The 21,512-nt window shown below is 56.6% G+C and overlaps 1 protein-coding gene across 10 annotated transcripts in view; it reads right to left on the bottom strand.

Annotated features, from left to right (window-relative positions):
* Nucleotides 1-20,364, bottom strand: part of PPFIA4 (PTPRF interacting protein alpha 4) — a 64,127-nt gene extending 43,763 nt beyond the window's left edge. For all 10 annotated transcript variants that reach the window (XM_058039971.1, XM_058039973.1, XM_058039978.1 and 7 more), the window contains exon 1: nt 20,347-20,364. The gene's annotated coding sequence lies outside the window, so the exon portion shown is untranslated. The remainder of the gene's footprint in view (nt 1-20,346) is intronic.
* Nucleotides 20,365-21,512: the final 1,148 nt, after the last annotated feature.

Here is a 21,512-nt window from a genome sequence, read left to right on the forward strand (position 1 = left end):
CCCTGGCCAGGACACCCAGGGATAACAAGGGAAATGAGGCATTCTGGCTGGAAATAAGGTGCCATTTTTCAGCAGCACAGGATTGGACTCCTGTTCCAAAAGGTGAGATGGATTTGCTGAGATCGGGGCTGGGAACATGGTGCAGACCTGAGGAAAGACACAGAGGTGCCTCCTCTCTCTCCTGGGGTCCCCACACCTGCAGCAGTGTGTCCTTTGCCCCCAGTGGGACAATGTCCAACTTGAACCTTGTTGGAGATGCAGCAGTGCCAGAACAGGACATTCAGGCAGCATCTCCAGGGTCTGGAGTTTCTCAGGTGTTGGGAAGCCCTGGGTGCCCCTAAAGAGTGGGGACAGGGGACATTGCAAGCAATAAAAGGCAGCTACTCCCAATATCTTACCTTAAAGGACACACTTCTGCCCCAAAGACTTGCTCCAAACCTATGAAGCAGTTCCCACCTCAACCCTTGCTCACTCAAGTTGCTAAACTAGAGGAGAATCCACAAGGAAAAAGGTCCAGATCTGACAGTTTCTTTGCAGGGAGCAGTAAATGCTAGCATTGCACTGGTATTTATACTTCCCAGTGGGAGGGGAGGCATTACACACCACTTCCAGAGGGTATTTTCAGACAGCCACCTGCTCCTCATTGTGCAGACACACAATTGTTCCTCAGCAAAACCTTGTCAGACGAGGAGCCAAAATCTGTGCCGGGCCCTGAGGGGAGGAGGGAGCTGAAGCCCCAGGGCTGGCACCCAAACACGGTCACACAGACACCCACAGGAATCCACAGGACTCTGTCACCCTGGGATGTGTTGTGGGGGTTGTGCTGGGGGTCCTGTCTCAAGTTTCCCTGTTTCCAAAGTGGGCCACGTGTCCTGCCCTGACCCCAGGGAAAGGAGGGACCTCAGGGTACCCCAAAGAAGGACCACAGGTCTGAGGAGGTGCTGGAGCCCCGAGGATCCCGTGGGCTATGTGGAAGCACAGGGAGTGTTCTGGTGGAGCAGAGACTGTGGTGCTGGAACATGAGCTGGATTTCAGTCTTTGACACAGCTGCCCCAGCTGGCACGAGGGGTTCACCCGAACCAGCAAAAACACAAACCAAACCCCAAATCCTGTAATCACACCCCACTCCAGTCACCTGCACCCAGCAGCATCACTGAAAGACAGGGCTGTGGAAATCCTGGAGAAATCCCAATTCCTTTGATGCACAAGAGGCTGGAAAACAACCATGTGCTCTGGCAGGGAGGAGACAGATGCACCTGATCCACGAGACCAAGCTCACATTGCTCTTCCAGGATGTGGTCTGCACTCAAGAGCCATCCACAGGGGCAAGGAGGGGTTTCAGCAGCCACCAAACCAACACAAAAAAAGCCACAATTCCAGTTACAACCATTTCCTTTTCCAGTTGCTGCTCTGCTGTGTGTCATATGGCTCATCCATAATTGTGTTCCATAAGTTTGCAACCAAACCCACCGCCCTTTGCTCTGTTAGGCTGAAGTCACAGCCCTGTCTTTCAGTGATGCTGCTGGGTGCAGGTGACTGGAGTGGGGTGTGATTACAGGATTTGGGGTTTGGTTTGTGTTTTTGTTCAAGTGAACCTCTCGGGCCAAAGAGTGAAATCCAGCTCGTGTTCCAACACCACAGTCTCTGCTCCTCCAGAACACTCCCTGTGCTTCCACACAGCCCATGGGATCCTGGGGCCTTCAGCACCCCCTCAGACCTGTGGTCCTCCTTGGAATACCCTGGTTGGAAGGGACCTCTGAAGATCATCTTGTCCAACGCCCTCTCAAGGCAGGGTCAGACCCCAAGCAGGTGCCACAGGGACACGTGCAGGTGAGTTTGGAATGTCTCCAGGGAGGGAGACCCCACACCCTCTCCAGGCAGCTGTTCTGGCTCGCAGGAGGAAGTTATTCCTCGGATTGAGGTGCTGAGAGTCTTTGATTTCTGTCTCAAGGAAGGCTGCTTTAAACAGCAGCAGGAGGAAACGCATTCCCTACAGAAGCAGCACCTCGAGGTGAAGCAGCCCCTAACTCTGCCAGGAACACAGCACTGGGATCCATCCCAGCAATCAGGCTGGTTTCCAGCCCAAGGTGGATGCAGACTCCTCTGACAGGGAAGTGATCCACAACCACTGAGAGACAATCCCGTGCTTGTCACAGAGGGAGCATCACTGTAAAGTCCCCTTATCTTTGGCAAAGTGAGGCCTTGTGCCTCAGTCTCCCCACGAGCAGGGCACAGCTTCACTCCTTGCCGAGACACAGAGGCACGGCTGGTGATTTTCCATGATTTCACTAGAGGTTTTGCCACGGGTACATCCCTCCCGCCCCCATGGCGCTTCTGCTGAGGAGTTATCTCATCTGGGAGCCTGCCGGGCTGGAGCCGGGGCCTCCCCCTCGCTAGCGCGGCCCTGCTTTAGTCACACCCCGTGAGCACTTGTGGTGCTAATTTATTCAGCGCCAGGGAAGAGTCACCAGCTCCGAGGGGGGCTGGGAAATCTGTGCCAGGCTGCGCCCGAGCCCTGACAAACGCTGTGGAGGGGCCTGTCCCCTAACCCGGCCCTGGCGCCCGCAGCCAGCCCCGACACCCACAGCCAGCCCCAGCACCCACAGCCAGCCCTGGCACCCACAGCCAGCCCAGGGCACCCGCAGCCAGGCCTGGCATCCACAGCCAGCCCCGGCACCCACAGCCAGCCCAGGGCACCCGCAGCCAGCCCTGGCACCCACAGCCAGCCCCGGCACCCACAGCCAGCCCTGGCACCCACAGCCAGCCCAGGGCACCCGCAGCCAGGCCTGGCACCCACAGCCAGCCCTGGCACCCACAGCCAGCCCAGGGCACCCACAGCCAGGCCTGGCACCCACAGCCAGGCCATGCCCAGCCCAGGGCACCCACAGCCAGCCCTGGCACCCACAGCCAACCCGTGCCCAGCCCAGGGCACCCACAGCCAGCCCTGGCACCCACAGCCAGCCCATGCCCAGCCCAGGGCACCCACAGCCAGCCCTGGCACCCACAGCCAGCCCAGGGCACCCGCAGCCAGGCCTGGCACCCACAGCCAGCCCCGGCACCCACAGCCAGCCCGTGCCCAGCCCAGGACACCCACACCCAGCCCTGGCACCCACAGCCAGCCCGTGCCCAGCCCAGGGCACAGGGGAGGCTGTGCTTGCAGAGAAACCCCAGGCAAACCCCACGGGCACCTGAGGAGCTGCCATGCCTGCTCTGCCCAAGATCCAAGGTTTCCCCTCACCACCCATCCCACTGGAGTCTCTCCCACACCCTCGGCAGGCCCTCCCTGCCAGGAGCCTCAGCAGGGATAGCCAGTCCTGCACATCAGCTGCACATCTGCCCAGTCCCAGGGTAAAATTCAGCCACCAACTCTGTGACTGGTGGAAAGGGAAAGGGGCTCAGTGAGCTCCCTGAGGCCCACAGGGAAATCCCACTCCCTGCCCTGCTCGAGCAGGTCTCCAGCATTCTGCCACCACAGAATCATGGAATGGTTCACTTTGGAAAGGACCCTGAAAGCTCAACCAGTTCCACCCCTGCCATGGGCAGGGACACTGTCCACGAGGCCAGGATGCTCCAAGCCCTGGCCAACCATCCCTCACCAGACTCTAAATTATGAGTGGGGTTGAGGAAGAGCCCAGGGAGGGAGTTTGGAGTCGGGGGAGAGGCAGATGGGGCTTACAGTGAAATTTAGGAAGTGTTAGAGGGTGTTCAGAGCCACAGTGGACAAAGCAGGGATGTGTCCAGTGCTACTGGCCTCAGGTTGGGCCACAGCAGGCTCAGGAACATTTCCCTGCACTCTGGGGTTTTGCAGGCACCACCACCCCAGCACACAAACAGAGACAACAGCAGTCAGACTGTGCCCCAAGTTCCCCTTGTGCTCCCCGTGCCAATCCAGGCGGGCAATGCAGGCAGGGCTCCCCTCTCCTCCACCCTCCTGAAGCACAGAAGGTTTTAGTCCATCCTGCTCCAGAGGAGTGGTGACATCATGGCTGGGGCACTGGATGACCCCAAGCAGAGGTGGCTGGGATGGTTTCAGTAACTCAGGTGATGGGGACTGGGGAAGATTCCCCCTTGTTTTCATCCCTTCTGTTGCTCCTTGCCTGTGCTAAGGGGCTTTAGCAATTGCTCGATCCCTTTGCTGATAGCACAGCCAATTCCTGAAGAGCTTTTGCCCAGAAGCAGTGGGACATCAGTTCTGGACACTCAGGCTTTGAGGACGAGCAGATCCAGCACTGGGACAGCTCTGCAACGTTTGGCAAGGAAACCTCACAGGATTTACCACAAGCATCTCCACCCCTGCTGGGACATGTGGGTGCTCAGCTCCACGCAGGACAAGGCAGGACCATGGGGTTAAATCCCTGCCCGACTGAACCCTCCTCCCAAGCCCCTCACACCATGGATAACCACACCCTCCCTTGCCAAGCCAGGCTCCTGTGGCACCGTGGCTGCTTTGGAGCGGGTGGATGAACCCCAGCAAGGAGCAGGCAGAGATGGAGATAAGCAGCCCCAGCCCAGGCTGGAATGGCCCGGGTGCTGTTCCCAGTGCCCGTGCAGGGAGGGCCCAGGGCACTGTCAGCTCAGCCCTGACAGCCACAGGGCCTGGCAGGGGCAACCAGGGGACAGCTGGGCACAGGGACATCACAGGGTGGCTGGGGCAAGGCTCAGGCACTGGAGCCCTGTGTGCTCTGTCTAAATCCACATTGAGCAGGGTCATATCTTCAACCCACACCCTTCAGGTGCAAAGTGAGCCCCCAAATGAGCCCCAGCCAAAGTTCACCTGGCACAGCCAAAGCCACAGTGCTGCAGGAGGGGCTCATCCTACTCCTGTCTGGCATTTTAAGCCTTGCTTCATGCAAGAAGGACTTTCTGGGAGAGTCTCTGCCCTGCACATCCCAACTCCTGACACAGGGGAGGATGTGCCCACTCATGGCACCAGCGAGGCGGAGGGCCTAGAGATGCTGTGCTTTAGAAGGAAAATTCAAGTTGTTCCTCTTTAGGAGAATTGTAGGATTAGCTCAGCCCTGATTAAGCATCAGAGGAACCACAAAAAGCACCTCAAAAATAGCCTGCCAAGGAAAAACTCCATCTGGAGCTCATTCCTCCTGGATATAGGCCACAAGGAAGATATAAGGGATATAAAAGTTCAGTTCCCTCCAGAAATCCCAAGTACTGGAAAAGATCAGGAAGAATGAATCAAGGTTTGCATGAATGTGAAGAGCTGTGTTGGATCCAGCAGGGAGCTCTAAGCAGAGCCCCTGAGGGCATGGAATGAGCCGAGGGAGGGAGCAGAGGAATCACCATGTCCCACCACTGCTCCCCTCATTTGGGGATTGGAGAAAACAGAGAAAGGGAAGCACCACCAAATTGCTCCAGAAAGTGTGGGGAGTGTGGTGGTTTGCAGAGGGGTGGCAGCCCTCCCCCATGGCAGCAGAGCTCTCATCTGGGCACGTATCATCTCAGAATCCAGCACCAGGCACTAGTTCAACTCAATTTCTAACTTGCTCCCTCTCAAAATGTCCATGGAGCCCAGCTAGTGCAGTGCCCTCAGTGTCCCCAGGGACTGCCCTGCCTGGCACAGGAGCCCCAGGAGCTCTGCCCTTGTCCTTCCTGTGCCACCCACAGGCTCCCATGGCCATCCCAGCTCACCCAAAGGGGAGCCCCAACCATGGCATCATCAAGCCTGACCCCTGCTTCCACCCATCACCCCCAAAGGGAACCCAAAAAACACTGAACCCATTTCACCCTTTGGCCCAAAGCCCCTGGGAACAGCACTCTGCCACCGCCAGGACTTTGGGGGCTCCTGCATACTGAGTTCACAGGATCCCAGACTGGTTTGGGGTGGAAGGGACCTTTAAACCCATCCTGTTCCAGCTGCCAAGGGACACCTTCCACTATGCCAGGTTGCTCCAATCCCTGTCCAACCCAGCCCCAGGAACAATCCCCTGAACCACCTCAGGAGGTCAAAGCAGGATTTGGCCAACCCATGAGACATCACCAGGAGAGGAGGGACACATCTGCAGCTCAGCAGGCTTTCAGAGGAATGAAATTGGTGATTACACTGGTGCACCACTGGTGGGAGGAACTGCAGGTGGGGTGGTTTCCCACCTGGTCCCCTGTTTGCTCCTGTGGACACTCAAAACCATGGGGGCCTTAAAGTCCCTTGGGGGAGCAATGAAGGCAAGGGGACATCCCAATGCCTTGGAAAACATCTGCTGCCTGAGCTGAGGATGCTGTGGGCTCTCTGTTAAAAGCCAAGAGCACATCAAAGCTCCCAAGGCAAAAGGACACATGTGGAGCTGGGAATCTCTCCCCACACACAACCCAAGAACAGCAGCTGAGCCAATGCTTTCCAGAGGGTTTAGTGACCATTTCTGCAGACAGCTTTAAATTTCTGGCTCTTTTACAGCACAGCTTTGGACCTTGCACACCCCTCAGTGCCTGTTCCTGCAGATGTGGCAGCAGGCAGAGCCCAGCTCCAGCAGCACTGGCTGGGGGGTTCAGGGGGTTCAGGCACAGCCCAGCTCCAGCAGCACCTGTTTGGGGGTTCAGGGGGTTCAGGCAGAGCCCAGCTCCAGCAGCACTGGCTGGGGGGTTCAGGGGGTTCAGGCAGAGCCCAGCTCCAGCAGCACTGGCTGGGGGGTTCAGGGGGTTCAGGCAGAGCCCAGCTCCAGCAGCACTGGCTGGGGGGTTCAGGGGGTTCAGGCAGAGCCCAGCTCCAGCAGCACTGGCTGGGGGGTTCAGGGGGTTCAGGCAGAGCCCAGCTCCAGCAGCACAGGCTGGGGGGTTCAGGGGGTTCAGGCAGAGCCCAGCTCCAGCAGCACTGGCTGGGGGGGGGGTCAGGCCCTCCCTGAGCCCCAGCACTCAGCAGGGCCAGGCTGTGCTGCTGCAGAGCTGCAGCCCCCCAGGGCAGCACAGGCAGAAAAACCAGCATGTGTCAGGACTGGTGGGATGCTCACTCAAGCAGAAGTGGCTCCCTGCCCAGCCTCCTGTGCCCTCCTCCCACCTCCCCAAGTTCAGAGCTGCCTGCAGGCACCAGCCCACCTGAGGTGACCTTCACCTGTCGTGCTGATCCAGGGACATTCACTGAGTGATGCTCACATGTGAACACCTGATAGACAGAGCCTCTGACCTTGTCTCCTCTGGGTAAATGCACCAATTTATCTTCACCAGCTCTGGTTTGGACAGCTACAATCACTTCCCTGCCAAAATACAGCAATTCCAGGCCTCACCACCACGAGAGGACCTTCAGCCCATGCAGACACAGCAGCAGCAGCTCCCTGGGAATGCACCCAGTGCAGGCACTCAGAAGGATGGAATTTACCCTGCATCCAACTGGTATGTAACTGGAGGTGGGATTTTTGTGCCTTGCCCTTTGCAAAGTGCTTGGCCCTGCTGAAGAACGTGGTGGACTCTGGGCTTGACAGGCAAAGCACTCCCAGAAGCTCTGGGAATGTACATTAACACCCACCCTGCAGGTCTCCCACCCTCATGGCACAGCATGAGGTGCTGTCCAAAGGCCCTTTCTCCCCTCCAACATCACAACCACAGGTGTTGGTCACCCTCCTTCAGACCAGCAGAGCCACCTTCACCTGCCTGGACCTGCTGAGAGCTGCCAGGGAGCTCCAGGGCTGGGCTCACACCCAGCAGTGCTCTGCATCCTTACAGGCCATACAGCCTCTCCAGGGTGCTCCCACCCCAGATAAGGAGTGAACCTGAACAGGATTCATCTCTCCCTACAGCCAAAGCCACCTTCCTCCCAGGCACTGGGTCCCTTTGGCACCTTTGCATGTCCAAATCCTTCCAAAGAGCAGGGATGGATCCAAGCCCACCTTGCTCCTTGCTCTCAGGGATTTCTGAAGAGCATCAGCCAGTTCTGAGGGCTGAAATGAGATAAGGTGGAATCTAGTTCCTGAAGCTCAAGAACCAAACACTCTCTCAAACTGGGTCTCACCATCTCCTCTGCCCTTTGCAAAGTATGTGGCCTCCTCCAGCTGTGTCTGGTCAGGGGAACATGGGACAGGGCAAGGCAAGAGGGTTTCTGGGTCAGTCTGAGTCTCCTGAGGGGAAACAGATGGGTTTTCTGGTGGGGACTGATGCTGAAAAGCAATTACACATGAAGACATCCCCAACAGACTCTGCTCTGCTCTGGCCCAGAGCCCAAGTCATCCTGGGTTTGGATTTTAATTAGCCCCGTTTTGGTATCTGCTCTCTCTTCCCTCCAGATAATGATTTAATTATTACAGACATGTCTTCAAATTAGCAGCTTCCTCAGTGGATTATTCAGATCTCCTCAATTACAGAGCCCAGCTCACCACCATCACAAGAGAGGCTGGAGAGAACAAAGGGAGCCCAAAATGCTTCCTGGAAAGAGGAACCATGAAGCACCTGTACAAGCAGGGGTCACTGCCAAGCCCTGTTCTGTTTATCCAGGTCTCTCTCACAGCTGGACAGGAAACCTCTCTCCAAACTACACCCAAAGAGCTGCATCATGTGTGACCTGTCTTCCCACCAGGCCTTTGTGCTCAGCACAGCACAGCAAGGTGAAAAGGACATGGGATGAGCTGGGAGCTGGAGCCACCTCTGTGCATCCCTGTCGACTGAGATCACACGTTTGGGGATCCCTGTGGGGACCTGGTAAGGACCCAGTGCCAGACTGCAAGTGCCCTTGTGCTGGGGGTCACCCAGTAGGCTCCTCACCTTGGGAGGGACCACAAGGGAGCTGGGACCAGGGACCAGGAGGTGGAAATGGCAAATCCAATCTCCTCGAGGAGTGGGACTGGGCAAGGGCCTGGGGCTAAGCCAGGCCTGGCTGAAGAGAAATCAGCAGAACAGGTTGCTAAAATAAACACCAGAGGTAAATGGAAAGTGAAGGAAGAGGGAAACCTTCAGAGAGCAGCTCCAGAGCAGATTTGGTGCCAAGGAGCAGGGGCTGACCTGCACAGGAGAGGAGTCCCTAGCTGAACTGCCAGGCAGACACGCTGCTCCCTCACACTGAGGTGTGGGCAGAGCTTCTCCAGGCTGCATGAATTCCCAGCAAACTCTGCTCCCCAGCCTGGCACAGACTCACAGAATATTCTGAGCTGGAAGGGGTGATCCCTGTCCCCAGGCTGGGCTGGGACAGAAGGGGACACACACAAGAGGTGCCCCATCCCTTGCTGCAAAGGGCAACAAGCTCCAAGGACACCCCAACAAGCCCCTTGGTCCTTTCCCACCGACACACCTGAGCTCCTGACTCCACACCAAGCTTCTCCCAGGACCCCCAAGATTTCCCTCACCAGTGCTGCTACAACACCCACATTACTGCCAAAGAAACCAGATTTGTAGCAGCCACTAGGAAAGCTCCACTGCCTCTCCCTGCTGTAACATGGGCAGGAGCAGAAAATCTCCTCTGGCTCCCCTGTCACTGCAGTTTACACTCCAGCAGAGCAGCTTACAGCAGCTGCAGCTCCTGCTGCTGCAGGAAAAGCCCTCAAGCACAGCCACGTGTGAGTCTGCACCTGCAAACACAGCCTAGGCCTCCCAAATCCCAGGCTAACCCTGCATTTGTGAGGCTGGATCCTCCTCTGAATCCCTTCCTGAGCTCAGAAAAGCTGCTGTGCAGCACAAAGAGCCCAGTGCTGTGGCCTGTTATCCCAGCTCATGGGCTGGGGGATACAGCCCTGCTGTCCCTCATATTCCTGGCTGGATTCACAGCCCTGTTCTCTGGGCAATGAGCCCCAGCCCAGCCCCACTGGCCTCGTGCCCCAGGTCCCCCTGGGCTGTCCCCTGGCTCTGTCCTCTCCAACAACCATCACAAACCTTTGAGCATTCCGAGCTCTCCACCCCATCAGAGACCAACACACTCAAGAGCAAGCAGGGGGAGAGTAAAGGCCACAATGGAACAAGGCTTTTGGTTTAATTTCCTTAAGAAACCAGGCTAAAGAAGATGGGAGTGGAAGTGACACATAAAAAAAAAACCCAGAGATTTTCATTAACCCGAACAAACCTCCTGGAATATGATAACAGAGGCAATAACAGACACCTCCCCTCTGGCCAAGGACAAAGAAAGGCTTCCTAGTTATGAAGAAGATGAAGAAAATTGAAGTAGAAGAAAGGAAATGACTCAAAAATGGCTGAAATGTCAGCTGTTATTAAAAAGCCTTCACCTGGAGAGAAATAATGAGTGATGAGAGCAGGGAGATGATGGGGGAAGCTGAACAGACAGAGAACAAGTGGGGGAGCAACCACCCGAGAATGGCTCTGAAAGCCACGCTGGTGACTACGGGGGTGGGCTGACCTCCAGAGCTGTGCCTGGGGTGACCTGTGAGGAATTTGGGGTCCTGAGAGGCCGTGCCTGTCAGGAGGGTGACAGCAGCCCCGGGATGTCCCCCATCCCCGATGAGCGAGTCCCAAAGAGTGAAATCCCCCCGGATTTAGAAACATCCTTCCAGAGGTGCTGATCTCACCCTCCTGTCACCTCTTCTCTGCTGTGCCTGCCCGAGGACAGGAACAGGAGCACTCATGCAGTGCCACAGTGTAGGGGATAGAATATAAGCAAATAAAGGTAGTATAGAAAGTAATCTTACCCCCTAAAGAGTTGCAGCTGGGTTAATTATTAAAGATTAGGAGCAGGCCTGATTTTAACAGGCCACAGCTGTAGCCGATGATAAGAAGAGTGTTATAGGAGAGTGGATTGGTTGGTTGAGGGGAATTGGAGTCAATTCATTACTGCGAGAAGGAAGAGTCAGTGCCTAGAGGAGCTGTCTACGAGAATCATCAAGGAGGTACGAAACTCTATCAATATGGAACCCTTGCAATATAATATCACCACCACAGCACGGCCGGGCATGCACCGCCAGCATCCCGAGTGGAACACAGGCGGCATCAGCCAGAGGGGACCCCCGTCCCTGTGAGCCCCGGGGCGTGCCGAGAGGGAGGGCAGTGTCGGGGCTGTGTCACTGTCACTGTCACCGTCACTGTCGCCGTCACGCAGCACTGCGGGACCGCCCGCTCCCGCTCCAGCCTCGACAGCTCCGTCCCCGCCGGAGCCGCGCTGTCCCCGCTCCCCCTGGGCGGACGCAAAGCCCGTCCCGCTCACCCCGCGATCCCTCCGGCACTGCCGCAGCCGTGCCGGGCATTGCGGAGCAGGAGCCGCTCGCATCCTCCTCTCCCGGCCTCCAGCGCCTCCCCAGAGCTGCGTGTGCGGACACACGGCTCCATCCTCCCCGCAGAGCCCCGGCCCAGCCCTGCTCTGCCCCGCATTCACAGCACGGTGTGCCCAGAGCCCTCCGAATCTGACAGGATTCACTTTTTGGGAAGCAAGAAGTGAGAGTCAAGCCTCACACATTTCCTCCCAGAGTAAGGTCGAGGGCAGCAGGGAATTGGGAGCTGTGCCTGCACAGAGGTTGGACTTTTCCAAACCCAGACTTGTCACCTTCAGAGGAAAATACAGAGGCAGTAAAGCCATCCTGGTTGCCCCCATCATCTTCAGCATTCTCTTCCCACCACAAGTCTGGACCAGCTCTCCCCTGCCAGCCTGCTGTGGGTGCTGGTGTCATCAGCGCCTGCCCTGGGCCTGGAAGTCCTCTCAGATTTACAGATGTTTTGGGTACCACCAAGTGCACTCAGCAGCTGCATCAGAGTATAAGCCTCAATTCATGACAGAGGCAAAAGGAAACCATGAGGTCCCAGCTGCCTCAGGGACTGGTTAAACTGCGTGCTCACAAGCAGCTTCTGATCATGGTTTAGTGGCCACACTGGTATTAAGTAAAAAGTTGGACTTGATGATCTTGGAAGCCTTTTCCAACCTTAATGATTCTATGATTCAGGGATAAATGCTGCAAATTCTCACACTTTTGGGAGAACGCATTCAGACAAATGTCCAGCTCAAGAGTGACCACACAGGAGCTGACCAATGTCACTCTCCTCTCCACCTGCACCAAGAGAAAAGAGAGAAAGCTCCAGGTGCAAGCAGCAGCATGGGGAGATTCTTCTGCTTCCTTCCCCACACCAGGATTTTGGCAATTTGAGGCACCTCAGGGCAGTTCACAAGGGAGTCAAGAGTCCTTGGAAGGAGAAAGTTCAGGCACTGAGTGATGGAGGACCTGGCACACCTTGGTCTGACAGCTCTTCCTGATGGGTCACTACATTTTTCCCCAGGCCAGGGCAGTGACAGCCCCTCCCTGGCACCTCCAGTGGTTGGATTTCCTTTGAGTTGCAGCAGAGAAAGGAGGAAATCAAGCAGCCAGTGTCTGCTAGCTGCTGGGGCTGGTGACTGGTTTCATCACCTTTCCAGCCTTGAAAATAAACATTATTTTGTTAGCAAGACTGGGGGAACTATCAGTGCCTGTGTCCATGGCCTGCCCACGTCGCAGCAGGGTGTAGGGCTCCCAGGGAGCAGCCAGCCCTGTGAATGTGTTCCTTGAGCCCCTGCTCCTACACTGCTGGATTCCAGCTCCCTCAGGAACTTCCCAGCAGCAAACAGGGCAATCACATGGAGATGGAGACAGGAAAATCCAATACCTTCGATCCAAGGTCTCCTAAAGAAACACAGCTCTTTAGAGCATCACTGCTGTTCTACAGCTCAGCACCTCCCAGCTGTGCTGAACTTCAGTTTGCACATCCATCACACCCAGCTCTGCTCCCAAATCCCTGTCAGTGCCACAAAGCCAGTTTGCCACTTCCCCCCAAGATCACAGCACATGATCAGCCCTTGGCTCCGTTCTTAGTTCAAGTGATGAGCTCTCCCTGCTCCACCACAAGCCAGTGGGGTCAGGAGGCTGAAAGCTGCTGGAGACAAGAGGCTGCTGCCTGCACACCAGTCTGCCCAGTACTCTGTGTGAACTGGAAACACCAGCAAGCCCTCTGCACTCACCCACCGAACAGAGACTTGGCTCTCAAAGCAAAACACCACTGTTGGCCACCTTTTCTGTATCCCACATCTCAAAGCCAGATGTGAAAAGGTAAATTGTTTATTTACAAAGAGAATGGAACAGATTCATAGGACACACACAGAGAGTTAACAGAGGGTTTTGAGGGTATTTTGCTTGATGCTACATGAAGTCCCCAAAACTCATCCTTTCCTTAATAAGACGAGCCCTCAGTGGCCACCAGGGAAGGTGCCATCATTTCCCTCCTGGACCCCACACCCCTAATCAGGAACACACCTCACAGCATGGAGAGTAAAGGCAATAAATGTTCATTTACCCCCAAATTGATCTGGGGGTAAATGCAGCTGCTGCATTACCTCACGGCCACATCTGGAGGGCAGAGTGTGACCCTTGGGACGCAGCAGATGTCCTGCACAGAGCCCTGAGCAGGATCTCAGGCAGGAATGGAGGCTGTGCAGTAGCCAAGGCATTGGAGAATTCAAGCCTGGTATTCAATACCTCCTGGTATTTTTAGGCAGCAGGAGGACGTGTGGGAGAGCTCTCCCCGTGCAGGCTGATGCCATTTGCTGCAGGGCACTCAGAATGAGATTTATTGACAATGTGTGATTTGAAAGCGACACTGGCGCTCCCATAGAGCCAGGCGCTGCTCAGCAGTGCTGGGGCTCATGGCAGCCTCAGTTTGGGAGACAAAATTTCTCTATAAATGTGTAAACATGAAGGACACATGTAACAAAAGCCATTTCTGCTTGCAGGGATGCTCTGGCTGCCAACTCCAAAAATGGCCACTGTGAAAGTCTGCTAACTAAACTAACTAGAAGCAGATGATCAAAAGCAGGAAAAAATGCTCTTTTTTTTTAATATGGCAGCCCAAAGTGTTGGCTGCAATCAAGTGATTATCACCCAGGTTTTGATGCTGGGGAGAAGATTCTCCCTCCATCAAACACAAGCTGCTCTCTGGGTGGCACATCTGGATGTCAGACAGATAACAGCAGCAAAGCAAACCCTTTCTGGATTTGGGATCAAAGGCAAGACAGCTCAGGTCAGGAGAGATGAGCCTTCTGGCTCTAATTAAAACCTGATGGGTTAAAATGAGTAAAGCCATGCTACTGAGCACATGGAGAGCCCAAGCCCCTGGAAGGGGTCTGGGAGGAAGCTCTTGCAGAGACCCCAGACTCCACCCCATGTCCCAGTAAAGGCACATCTGCTTCCAGGTGCTGTGATGCTGGGGAGGAACAGGGACAGCAGCTCTCCACAGGCACAGGGGAATCTCCAGAACTTCCACCCATCCACTCTCTAGCACAGCCAGGTTTTCCAAGCAGCAAAGCTTGAAAATTTGGGTTGGTCAACAACCCCCATGGATCCTTCAGAGGCTTTGGTTTTCTGCTCCTCAACCCTCCCCAGTCTGCCTTAGCCCAAACTGCTGGCAGACACAGCCCTGGCTGGAGGAGATGTGGGGATTGGGTCCCCTTTGCCCACCCAGCAGTGCATCAAGGCTGGACATCACCTTCACTGATGCTCCAGTCCCACAGCACCCTGGAGGGACAGGACCTCTGCTGCTGCCAGCATCTCTGCACAGGGACACAGCCAAGAATGATCCCATCCTCAGCCAGGTGGGAGACACGTCACCAGCACACCGGGATGGCAAAGGCTGCAGCACTACATCCCAGTGATTCCCACCCTGGCAGATCCCAATCCATGGCCAGAACCAGCTGTGGCCACACCAGAATGCCCCAGAGAAACATTCTCTTCTGCAGCTACAGGAGAAAAGCAGGATTTGGCTGTGCCACCCTCACACTTCACTCCCACCGCCCCTTCTCAAGAGTAGGAGCTCAGCTTCACAGCATGCCAGGGAAAGCAAACACAGGAGGGAAAAATCCAGGAGCACCAGAGCCACTCCAGCCTGCAGAGAAACCATCCCAGACACCAGGGCCCTTCCTGAGCCTCGAAACAACACCATGCCCAAAGGAGCCCTGACACAACTCCCTGCACTCCCCAAATCCACGTGTCACCCAGGGAGCCCCAGCTGAGCTGGGAACTGCTCAGGGTGGAGCAGGAGCTGTGAGGCACAGAGCCTTCCACCACCCCAGGACACAGGGCTCAGGTGCATCCCCAGGGACAGAGGGTGGGAGGGCACAGAGCCCATGTCCCCTGAGTGGGCTCACAGGACACAGAGGCTCCAAGGAGGTTCCTGAAAGCTCCATCCACAAACAGGAGTGTCATCCCCCAATGTCTCCCAGGGAAACCACACCTACACACGGCACTTGGTGTTATGTGGGGCAGTGTGGGACCAGAATAACTCCTCTCCTGGCTGATCAGTGTGTGAATAAATCAGCCACAGCCAAAAATAACCTCTGGACATTTTTTGACTCCTTCCTGGAAAACAGTTTGGGGCTGCTGCTTGAAAGAAGCCCAGATCTACTTAGTTACAGCTGCCAGACACTGAATTACAGGGCAGATTAAGTGGATTATGGATTTTGTACAAGCCCATCTTTCCCCTCTGTGCCCGCAGCCCCTGGCACTGGGAATGTCTGCATGGGGAGCAGTTCTGGGCACCAACACCAAGCCTATTTAACTCATGATCCAGAGCCACCAGCTTTATGACACCTGTGTTAATGCCACAGTGAGCCTATAAACACCTTCCCAACTCTGGAACCAGAAAGGCCAGGCTTTGGCAGAAGAAAATCCATGTGAGGATGCTCTGCACTAATGAGACTCTGAAAAGGTGAGAGTTGGGCTGGGGCCAGACATGCCCTTCTCCCAGGCTCCAGATATCCCATGTTCAGCCCAACTCCCTCCTCTGGGCTATGGACCCCGGGCAGAGGGTTTGCCCTGTGCCAGCACATCACATCATGATGTGGCCAGGAGGGAATTTGGAATTGCAGAGAAAATTCCACCAGGAAAGGATGGAAATGAGAAGTTTAAATGCATGCACCTGCCGTGTGGGCAGCAATTCTGCGAGGGGGCCCTTCCCTGCCGTGTCATCCTGCCCTGGCGAGGCATGCTGCCCTCTCTGGAAGGCGGGATGTGGAGTCTAGGCAGGAGGAGCTTCCTTCCTTTCCTTCCTTTCCTTCCTTTCCTTCCTTTCCTTCCTTCCTTCCTTCCTATCCTTTCTTTCCCTCCTTTCCCTCCTTCCTTCCCATCCTTCCTTTCCTTTCTTTCCTTCCTTTCCCTCCTTTCCTTCCTTCCTTCCCATCCTTCCTTTCCTTCCTTCCTTCCTTCCCTTCCTTCCTATCCCTGCTCCCGCTATTTAAAGCTCTGGCCCCGCCGCCTCAGCGCCCCGCGGAGGAGCTGCCCGCGCTCCCAGCACGGCTCTGCCTCCGGACCAGCCACACCAGGGACTGCACACGGCAGGAGCTGCAGGGAGAGGCTCCATGCAGCAAAAACCCCCAGGAGCTGCCCTCTCCTGGACACGGACAGGAGGATGGGGAAACGAGCTCTCATCTGCCACTTGTTTTCTTCTTTTTTCGTGTTTGGATGCAATTAAAGGCAAGCACCCAGCCGGCACCTCCTCGTGCTTGCTAAGAGAAGCATGGCAGGAACTGAAAACCAGGAGCAGAAAAAAAATAATCTGCATTTCAGATAAATTCCAGCCTTGTCAGTCCTGCAGGATTACAGAGCTGGAGACAGCGACCCACGAGCTGCTTAAAACATCAGGGTGAAGATTCAGCTAAGGAAGGGCAACGTGGAGGACACAGGGTCAGTCCCCTCCTGGCCAGCGGCTTTTGGAGAGGGTTTGACACCCAGCTCCCAGACCCTTCTGTGGGATGGGAATCACTGCACTGCCAGGGCTGCCCAGGGCTGAGGGGCAGCAGGTTTTGCACAAAAATGAGAGAGATGAGCAGATACATCATTCATAAAACCACAGAATCACAGCATAGCTTGGGCTGGAAGGGACCTTAAAGCTCAGCTCATTCCAACCCCCTGCCATGGGCAGGGACACCTCCTACTAACCCCTAGTAACCAAGCCCTGTCCAGTCTGGACATGGACACTTCCAGGGATTGAGAGGCAGCCACAGCTTCTCTGGTGTGCCAGGGCCTCCCCTCCCTCACAGGGAGCAATTCCTTCCCAATATCTAATCTAAACCTCTCTTCTTTCAGTGTGAACCCTCTTGTCCTGTCACTCCATTTCCTTTTGCAGAGTCCCTCTCCAGCTCCCTTGCAGCCCCTTCACACCATGGATGGGGCTCTGGGGTCTCCACACAACCTCCTCCTCTCCAGGCTGAACTGCCTCAGCTTTCTCAGCCTGATTCCTCAGGGCATCCTCACCCCACAAATGAACTCAAGGCTTTTACCCTGTCCCCCACAAGGGTTTCAACCTGCTTGACCACACAGCAAACAGAAATAAAATCCAATTATATCTGCACAACTTTTTTTTAGCAAAGAGCCTGGAATCATTTCCCACAACTTCTGCTCCAGATGGGCCCAAGCACAGACCTGTCCCCCAACACTGCAGTTGTTCCATGTGATATTTTCCCTCCTAAATGCCAGCCCGTGTGAGCACACCCACACGGGCACCCACCTCCAAGCCTTTCGTCTGCTCAGAGAGGAGGCCTTGAAGCACTGAAAACTCCCAACCACATCCCCCAGGAGCCTGGCCAAGGCTTGGGCCCACCTGCAGGGTGGGTCACATGTGCAGGGCACACGGCAGAGCCCTCAGCCTGGGGCAGGTCTGTCATCCCACACCTGGCACTTGGAAGGTCCCAGAAATCATCTGTAAGGAAGGTGCTGTCATTCTGTCATTCACACCTCTCTGGGAGGGCAGCTGGGCAATGGATCCAACCACCTTCTCCTCCAGTAATACTAAGAGACGTCACAGCTCAGTTTTGGGAGCCATCTGGGAAACCTCTTGCTCACCAAAGCATTCTTTAGGAGGAAATTAATTGTGAATTAAGGTTTCAAGGTTAGAGAAAGAATACAGTATCTTTCTGGTTTGCTGGAAACCCTGAAATGGCACTCCCCAGGCAGAGGATGGACACTCATGTCAACGTCTCTCCATGTGCCCAGAGTGGAGCCTTCCAGAGGTATTCCTAGTTGGGCCCCAATTTGAGTTCAGTTCCCTCTGAGGCTCCAAGAATGTCTCTCTCAGCTCCAGTGTGAAATTCCAGCTCCAGCACAGTGTCAGACTCTTTCCCAGCACTGATTCAGGACCTCCACATCCCCACCCAGCACAGTGGGACCCACCAACTCAGCCTCACTCAGCCTCCTCCTCATTCCTGTCCTCATTCCCAGCCCCCAGTGGGAGCTGCCCCAAAGGACAAGACTTGCTAAAGTGTCCCTCCAAAGATGCAGATGAGAAGGGTTTCAGTGGGGGTTTTAGCCCTGATGTCTCCTGAGACAGCTGACACAGGCAGGAACCCAAATTTCCAGCTGCCCAGTCCCTCTGCATCTGCACTGGAGCTGCTGCCAAGCTCAGCTGGACCGGGACAGAGCAAGAGCCACTCACCACAAAGACACAAAGCTGCACAGGGATAAGATGTTTAATCCCACACCTGCCAAGCTGGCCACTCCAGAAAGCAGCATCTGTCCATCAGTCCCACCACTGGTGCCTCAGGAACCAGCCAGTCCAGAGGCACCCCTGCCCTCCTGCTGGTGACACTGGTCCCAGCCTCTGGGCTGACTCCTGGGAAAGAGCTGCAGGAGGAGCAAACACTGAAGCTGGGAAGGCACCTGAGCACCACAGGGTGCCAGGGATGTGGCAGCAGGGACGTGAGCTGATGGCTCCCTGACAAATCTCCAGGGAAGTCCCTGGTGATCAGTCCTGTTCCCCAAGGAGCACATGCAGGGAGCAGCACACCATGATGGCCCCAAGAGCACAGCTACCTGAGACTCTCAGACTGATCATCAGAGACACAAAGACACCCAACTTTCCACCTCCTGCTGTGTGGGCAGCACCACAACCAAGAAACTCCCAAACCACACAGGCACATTCATCCAGGTCCCAAACTTTAGCTCACACTTGCCTCTGGACCAGCTCCTCCTCACACAGTGGCTTGGTGGTATTAAATCCACCAGGAGAACCTCATTCCAGCCTCCAGCAGATGGTGGCAAATGAGCTAAAATGAACACTTTGCCAATCCTGACTTGGCCAAAACCAGGGCCTCCCCAGAAGGGTTTGCACAGCTTTAACAAAGCCCAGCTCCCTAAGCCAATTGCTGCTCTAATGATGCAATTGAGGGGATAAACAAGCCCTTCAAGGCTGGTTATTCAGGAGCAAACAGTGCTGTCTGGAGGCAGCTTGCAGCAGCCCTGTGAACAGAGCTAACAGAGGCTGGGAAGCAGTGTGGGCACAGCTGGAGCTGGCCAAGCTCTGCTGGTCGGGCCTGAGCACACAGGCCAATGTTTAGGCTGAACCAGATCCATGAGCATCTTCCCAGTTCTGGGCTGGCCCTGCTTGGAAGGCATTCACCTGGTGCTGAGCTCCAGGAGCGTGTGTGCGGCAGCATCCCCACGAGCCAGTGCAGCCCAGAGCTCGGAGCCAGGCAGATGCTCAGTGGGGCTGACACAGAGCTCAGCACTGGGTGGATGCTCCAGGGCTGGAGGCAGCACCGAGGAAGGCAGGAGGAGACAGCGCTGGGAAATCAGAGGACTGGGAGAAGGCCATGGGAGGACCAGGCTCACCCGCATTCCTGCCCTCCCCTCGGTGTAAGGTACAATCCGGGGAGAGGATGCAAAGGGACAGCTTGGGAGCACATGGGGGTCTGCCAGAGGCAGAGGGCAGCTGAAAATCAAGATCCTCTCTACCGATTTAAGAAATCACTGCCTCCTCCCTGCCCCCCATACCATGCAGCCTCGGGGATGTGCCGACCCTTCACCCTCCTGCCTGCACACCCAGTGAGGATGGGGCAGCGCATCTCCCCGGCTCTCGGTCCGGGGCCCGTGCACTGAGGGGAGCAACCCTAGCTCAAATGCTCGGTCTGCGGGTAAAGCCGGGCCACAGCAAGTCCCCCCTCCAACCCAGCTCGGCGTGAGAATGACACTCCCCAGCTCAGACTCAACCCAAGGGAAATGAGGGAGCTGAGCACACCCTGACTCAGACACCCCCTCCAAGGGGTAACGGGTGGGAGATGAAGCACCCCCGGAGCGAGTCAGCCCCTTCCGGGAGGGGCAGAGCATCCCCCGGGGCACGGCAGGCTGAGCATCCCTACTGCGGCCCCGCCCGGGGGGCAATGGGGAGCATCCCCAGTATGGGAGGTGGGGGGGAGGAGGGCAAACATCCCCGGAGGGTGGCAAAAAGGGCACAGCCCGCCGAGTCCAGCCCCACCGGGGCTGAGCATACCCACGGGGGGGCGAGCATCTCTCGGGGGGCAGCAGAGCATCCCCGGGGGAGGCAATACGGGCAGAGCCCTCCGGGTCCGGCCCCACCGAGGGGGCTGAGCACCCCCGGGCAGCCCCACGGGGCTCACGGGGGCAGAGCTCCCCCCGGGCGGCCCCGCGCGGGCCGAGCATCTCCCGTGGGCAGCGCGGCCCCGCCCGCACTCACCGCCCGCCGAAGTCGCTGGAAGCCGCCGCTGCCGCCGCTGCCGCCCCGCCCTGCCCCGCCCACTGCGTCACCGTCCCCGCCTGGCCCCGCCCCCGGGCCCGCCCCCGAGCGGCCCCGCCCCCAGGGGAGGGGGCCGGGGGTCGGGGGCCGGGGGTGCTCCCGGGGACAGCATACCCCTGGAAAGGGGAGGGACCCCTCCTCTGGGCGTCACAAGGCTTTCAGGAGCGACAGGAATCCCCCCAGGGGAACTCTCCTTGAGGGCAGAAACCCCCTTGGGGGCAGGAATTCCCCCGGGAGGACAGAAGACTCTGAGGAGGGGCAGAAATGCCCCCGTGGGAGTAGGAAACTCTCTTGTGGGGAAAGTTCCTCCCTGGGGGAGGCACAGCAATCCCCCTGGAATGGGCATAGAACTCTCCTGGGGACAGGAACCTCTTCGGGGTGTGTAAGTCCCCACAGGGTCAGGACTCCCCAGGGCTCTTGTCCAGCCCCGCAGGGAGGGAGGGAGGCAGGAGCAGACCCGGGCTCTGGGGTGTCCGAAGCCCTGGGTGCCCCGTTCCCCCCCACCATGTGGGGTGCAGCGATGGAGCCAGGCAGTGCCCCCCGGAGTGCCCCAGCCCCCTCCTCACCCTGCAAGGCTCAGTTCTGAGCCCTGAGGGATGAGATGTGTCACCCCGGGCTCCCCTCAAGGATGTCTTCGGCATCATCAGTGGGATTTGGGGCAGAGGGCGCCCCTTCAGCGGGAGCTGCCAAAAGCCCACCTTGCTTCATCATGCTGCCCTGCACAGGGGCATCCTTCCCAAACAATTCATTTGGGGTCCTTGGAAGCACAGCCCCTGGCACAGCCTTTGGGATCCCTCAGCAGTCCTCACCCTGCCTACCAACGAGGAGCTCCTTTCTGGGACCCCAGTGGGAACAGCTGGGCATCATCACAGAGCAGCACCTTCTTCTCTCCAGCAAGGACATAGAGCTCATCCTCGGGATTTTTGCTGGACGACTCTGAGGATGTCTCACATAAATGCCTCCAACCCACCAGAGGAGGGAGTGTGCTGGATCCGCCCGCTGCCAGCCAGACTCAGGAACAACTGCCTTCAATCCCAAGAACATTTCACCTCTTTTCCACATGCCAGAGTTTTCTAAGCCAAGACAAGCTTCACTTTTAAAAAATA

This window comes from Melospiza georgiana, chromosome 23, assembly GCF_028018845.1.
Source record: "Melospiza georgiana isolate bMelGeo1 chromosome 23, bMelGeo1.pri, whole genome shotgun sequence".
NCBI lineage: Eukaryota > Metazoa > Chordata > Aves > Passeriformes > Passerellidae > Melospiza > Melospiza georgiana.